At 43.0% G+C, this 6,003-nt stretch overlaps 1 protein-coding gene across 11 annotated transcripts in view; it reads right to left on the reverse strand.

Moving 5' to 3' along the window:
• The window catches only part of PHACTR4 (phosphatase and actin regulator 4), a 76,638-nt gene that overhangs the window by 70,063 nt on the left and 572 nt on the right, over positions 1-6,003 (reverse strand). The gene's annotated exons all lie outside the window — the stretch shown is intronic.

Below are 6,003 nucleotides of genomic sequence, written 5' to 3' on the forward strand. Positions count from 1 at the left end.
GGAGGGGAGAGGGGGGGAGAGGGGGAGGGGGAAAAACATCAATGAGAAACATCGATCAGCTGCAGGAACTGGGGATCCAGCCCGAAACCCAGGCATGTGCCCTGACAGGGAATCCAACCAATGACCTCTTGGTGCATGGGATGACGATCAACCAATGGAGCCACACTGGCCAGGGCCTTTATACCAATTTCTGACACTGTGTTGCCAACCAAAGTCAAAGAAGAGAGTAAGCAGCTGGGTAGGGAAAATCAAGTACACTGGTTATCAGCTAGATGGCATGTGCAGGGTAAAGTCTGGCTAGGGAGTCCTCTGTAACAGATTAAATGAGTTCTATCAGAATTAGCTATCCATAGAGGAAATAAACCAAGCAATGCACTGTTCTTTCAGACAATCATAAAACTGTTATCTACCTTTAAATAAAATACAGTCGACATCTTTCTAAGAAATACTCCTGGAAATTTGGCTGACAAGTACACATTTGAGAGAATAAATGTAGAAAATCTTTAACAATGGAATTTTTTTAAGGCATAGATTTGATTCAAGATTAGATTCTTTTTTAAATGTATACCTGAAAAAACATCTAGCAACATCATATACTACAAAATGAATTTCTGAACTCAGTGCACTGACAGTTCACACACCCTGAGAGATTTCCTTACCATAAAGTACTCCAGAGTCAAAGGATGCACTTTAAACTAGTGGCCCCTCCCTCCCTCCCTTCCTCCCGCGTGCAGCACTGATCACAGTACGACCCCCTTTTCCTTTACCAGAGAGAATAACTTTTCTCATACTTATTAAACAGTTTACAATGACCTCTTACATCCATTATCTCATCTGATACCTCTGAAGAAATTATTATCCCTATTTTATAAATGAAGAAACTAAAGTATAAAGAGGTTAGTTGACTTGGACATTCACAGCTAGGAATGTCCCAGGTCTTCAGACTCCAAAGGTAGTAAATGCATTATATATTGAGTAAATATGTCAGAATTTTCAAAGTGTCAAAATAAACACCTGGTGCTTTACACAATAGAGAAGTTAAATTGCAAACTAAGCTTGAATCTGAAAGCTGTATAGGTTCAACCATCTCTTCCCTAAAAAAGTCAAATAGCCATGACTAATAGTCACAGAGCGGTCTATAATGGGACACCAGACTCTCTTAGACCAACCTTCTCTCAATGCTCCTCTTCCTTTTCTGAGAGTAATAACAGTAACTTACTACAGGAATTTGAAGGGTATAATACAACCCTACTCGCTTCCGGAAACAATTCCATAAGCTAGGTACAGCAGGAATCATTATCCCCATGTTAAAGATGAGAAAAATAAAGTTCAAAGATGTCACTTGCCGAAACCGGTTTGGCTCAGTGGATAGAGCGTCGGCCTGCGGACTGAAAGGTCCCAGGTTCGATTCCGATCAAGGGCATGTACCTGGGTTGCGGGCACATCCCCAGTGGGAGATGTGCAGGAGGCAGCTGATTAATGTTTCTCTCTCATCGATGTTTCTAACTCTCTCTCTCCCTTCCTCTCTGTGAAAAATCAATAAAATATATTAAAAAAAAAAAGATGTCACTTACCCCTCAAAGTTGCACAATAAATAAGACAGGATTTTATTTATTAAGTCCTTACTTACTTACTGTCTGATTCCTCTTTCACCCCAACCCTAATCAGTCTATAAGCTCCCAAAGGGAAAAGACTTCTTTTGTTTTCAATGCTTTATCCACAGGGTTGGTCTACAATAGTATTTAGAACACAGTAGGCTTTCAAAAAGCCTACTGTGTTCTAAATACTGAATGAATGAATTGTTTTGAAAATGAAGAAGACCAACAGCAAAAAACAAAAAGGAAAAAGTTCCTTCCAGCCCTGGCTGGCTAGCTCAATTGGTTAGAGCGTTGTCCCAATATGCTGAGGTTGCAGGTTCAATCCCCGGTCAGGGCACATACAAGAATCAACCAATGCCCATACTATCCAAAGCAATCTATAGATTTAATGCACTCCCCATTAAAATACCAATGGCATATTTCACAGACCTAGAACGAACTCTCCAAAAACTCATCTGGAATAAAAAAAAGCCCCTGGATAGCTGCAGCAATCCTGAGAAAGAAGAACAAAGTAGGAGGGATCTCAATACCAGATATCAAGCTGTATTACAAAGCCACTGTTCTCAAAACTGCCTGGTACTGGCACAAGAACAGACATATAGACCAATGGAATAGAATAGAGAACCCAGAAATCGACCCAAACCATTATGTTCAATTATTATTTGACAAAGGAGGCAAGAACATACAATGGAGTCAAGAGTCTCTTCAATAAATGGTGTTGGGAAAATTGGACAGATACATGCAAAAAAATGAAACTAGACCACCAACTTACACCATACACAAAAATAAACTCAAAATGGATAAAGGACTTAAACGTAAGAAGGGAAACCACAAAAATATTAGAGGAATCCACAGGAGCAAAATCTCAGATACATGCCAAAGCAATATCTTCACCGACACAGCTCCTAAGGCAATGGAAACTAAAGAGAATCAACCAAGGAATGCATAAATAAGTGGAATAATAAATTGATGTCTTTCTCTCTCTCTCTCCCTTCCTCTCTTTAAAATCAATCAATAAAAAAATTTTTTTAATTCTTTCCATTAGGATGGCATAGTAAGAGATTTGAAACAGGCTTCTACTAGTTAGAAAGGCTAGACTAATTTTACTGACTCAATTCCATTGGCATGTTATGTACTTTACCTAAAAAGAATTTAAGTAAGAGAGGTGAAGTAGGTTTCTATTTCTGATGTCACATTCATGGCATGTTCTGACATAAATCTAAGACTTAAACTGCAGGTTTGAAACTGATTAAAATTTTTACTAAAAGCAAAAACTAAAGGTAACATTTTCTTGATTGATTGTTGACTCTTTGGCTAGAAAAGTATCTGAATTTCAGTTATTTCTTCAATGTTAGTTCCAGCAGCCAAAGCTGCTTTATATAATTTGTTCTCCAACATATTTCTCATAAACTTTTAAGCAAAGATTAGTCAAAACCTTTTAATAACTAAATCTTTTAGTAATAATTAGTGAAAACCTCAGCCTAAGAACTGACCATCCTTTCCCACCTCTCGGGATCCATAAAATTGCCGTTCTGTCTAGGTACAAAGTAATCCAGAATACCATAAGACAAAGTAATGGCACCAACTTTCAGTATGACATTGTTTATAATTCTAGAAACTACAGTTCCTTAAGAATCAGCTTGCTCTGATTGGGAAATATTTTCATTATTTTCTCCAATATTTAAATTTCAGTAAATCACAAGGTGCTGGTGGTGGTATGATGTGTAACTGCAATAGGTGTGAGATAATGGAAAGAGCACTGGGCTTGAAGTATGGTTTACTCTCTTTCCTACCTATTGAACTCTGTGACCTTGGGCAAGTCACAGAACATTATAGAGGCTGCAGATTTAACATTAATCAGCCATAACATGAGAGAACAACCACCTCACAGAATTATAGTGAAAATGAAATCACATAATGTATATGAGGCCCTACCCAGGTAGCTCAATTGGTTAGTGTGTCCTCCCCATAAGCCAAGGTTACTGGTTCTATCCTGGTCAGAGCACATGCAAGAATCAACCAATGAATGCATAAGTAAGTGGAACAATAAATCAATGTTTCTCTCTCTTCTCTCCGCCTTCCTCTTTCTCTCGAAAATCAATCAATAAAATCTACACTAATAAAAGAGAAACATGGTAATTAGCGTACGACCGCTACCCTTCCCATTGGCTAATCAGCATATCCTTATGCAAATTAACTGTCAGCCAAGATGGCGGCCGGCAGCGGCTGGTACCTGTGGAGCCTAAGCCTGGGGAAGCAGGAAAGGAGAGAAGCAGGCTCTGCAGGGCTCCGAGCTGGGTGCCAGCCACTCCTGGGCCCCAGCTGTGGCTGTGCAGGTGCCCCCGTGGAAGCCCAGGCCTGGAGGAAATGTCTCTATAACGTTCTTGCAAGTGAATGTGAGCTTGTGGGTTTAGCAGTGGCGATAAAACCCGAGTTCTGCAATTACATGTTCTCATCGCTATTGCCGTCCTGCTTCTCTGGTAACTGATTGTACCTCTCTGAGCCCTGGTTTCCTCAACTTAGAAATGCAATTGTTCCTACCTCACTAGGTGGTTGCCAGGTTTAAATGAGGTCAAGCATGTAAAATGCTTGGCACAGTGCCTGCGGCTAAATAGGCACTGATAATTAGTAATAATGACAATTCATTATTTGCCAACTGTGGGCCCAGCTCCCATTCAGCCCTTATGACCTCTGTCAACATGGGTACCCCTGCTTCTCTATCTTGGCTCAGTCTAAGACCCCCCCCCCCCCCCCCTGGGGGGGCCGGGGGGGGGGGGCCCCCCCCCCCAGTGCACAAATTTTTGTGCACCGGGCCTCTAGTAATAATAATAATATGTAAGATGTTTTAAAAAAAACACAGTACTGGTATGTTTGAAGAAATAGGTAACAGCTGTTCCTTAGTTTTTTAACTACTAGAACAATTCTGTGGATGCTTCTTCAAAGTATAGCCAGGAAAACACAACCAATCCCCACTCATTGCTAGATTAAAAATTGAAGAACAACTGTATTAAAGACCTCTATCCCTGCCCTAGCCGGTTTGCTCAGTGGGTAGCGCGTGGGCCTGCAGACCATAGGGTCCTTGTTCCAGTCCAGTCAAGGGCACGTATCTTAGTTGCAGGCTCCTCTCCCCCCGCCCTCCCCTCATCCCGGCGTGTGTAAGAGGCAACCAATTGATGTGTTTCTCTCACATCCATGCTTCTCTCAGTCTTTCCCTCTCTCTTCCACTCCCCTTAAAAATCAATGGGAAAATATCCTCCGGTGAGAATTAACAACAACAACAAAACACCTCTATCCCTATACAATATTACTAACACAATCTGAGAATCTCAGAATAAATCACTTCCAGTATGAGCTTTCATCATGAGATATGTAAATAATAAAGTACAAAGGGCTTTGTCTGCCTACATGGCTAACGTGGGAATTTAACCTACATAACTTCCATAACCTTCCCTGATTCCTGTAAAGCAGTCCTGGTTGTCCTCATTTCAGCGACTTGAAATACTAAATCTTTTATAAAGCGTTATCTTAAGCTGAATTCCGGCAATTCAGTCTTCCAACGGGACATACATAGTTACCATTATCTAACAAAGTTGGGTCAAATCCACAAGATTCACGCGTTGTAGTAAGGACCGTAGTACTTACTACCGCTACTCTAGCAAATTGGCTTCATTCCTTTCACTGGGTGAAATAGTCCTTTTTTTTGTTTTGCTTTCTAGAAGCCACTAAGTTTGTTTTCTCTATAAAGCAGGCCCTTCTATTAATGGACGTTTTCGTTCGTCATTTTAAGCAGAATAAATAGGAGAAGATGTTGGGGGCGAGGACCTGGGCGGCTGAGGTCCTGCGGTCCCGTTCTGCACGCGATGAATGAAAGGCTGCTCGCCGCTTAAACCACTTTCTCTCCGAGTTTCGAGAGGCGCTGCCACTGCGCCCATCGCACCGGCGCTTTGGTTCCCCGATCACAGCGGCGCCCACACAGACATCGCAGCACATCCTAACCTTTCCCGTTTCCCCCGGAGCCGGGCTCATTTCTTTTCCAAAGGACAAGTCCCCGACCAAAAACGTGCCGGAGGTCCGCGCCCTGGGTCGCCCGGGGCTGACGGTTAAGAGCTAGACAATCACCCCGAGATTTTCCACCGAAACTCCGTCCGCCTCCGCCCGGTTCCCGAGCTTCCGCTCTGCGCAGCCGGGATGCAGAGGTCTGAAGCCGGGCGGTTTTGAAAAATGGACTTTGACCCGATCCGGTTACCGTAACCGGATCCCCAGGGGCCAGTTCCCGTCAGGGACTGGTCCCGGGGGCTCCCCCGAGGAGGCAACTCCAGGCACAGGCACAAAGGGACGCCAAGCAGCCCAGACAAAAGGGCCCCGCCAAGGCGCCTGGGGCGGAGGGAGAGCCCGCGCGGGGCGC

The sequence above is a fragment of the Myotis brandtii genome, unplaced genomic scaffold (genome assembly GCF_000412655.1).
Source record: "Myotis brandtii unplaced genomic scaffold, ASM41265v1 scaffold456, whole genome shotgun sequence".
NCBI classification, from domain to species: Eukaryota; Metazoa; Chordata; class Mammalia; order Chiroptera; family Vespertilionidae; genus Myotis; species Myotis brandtii.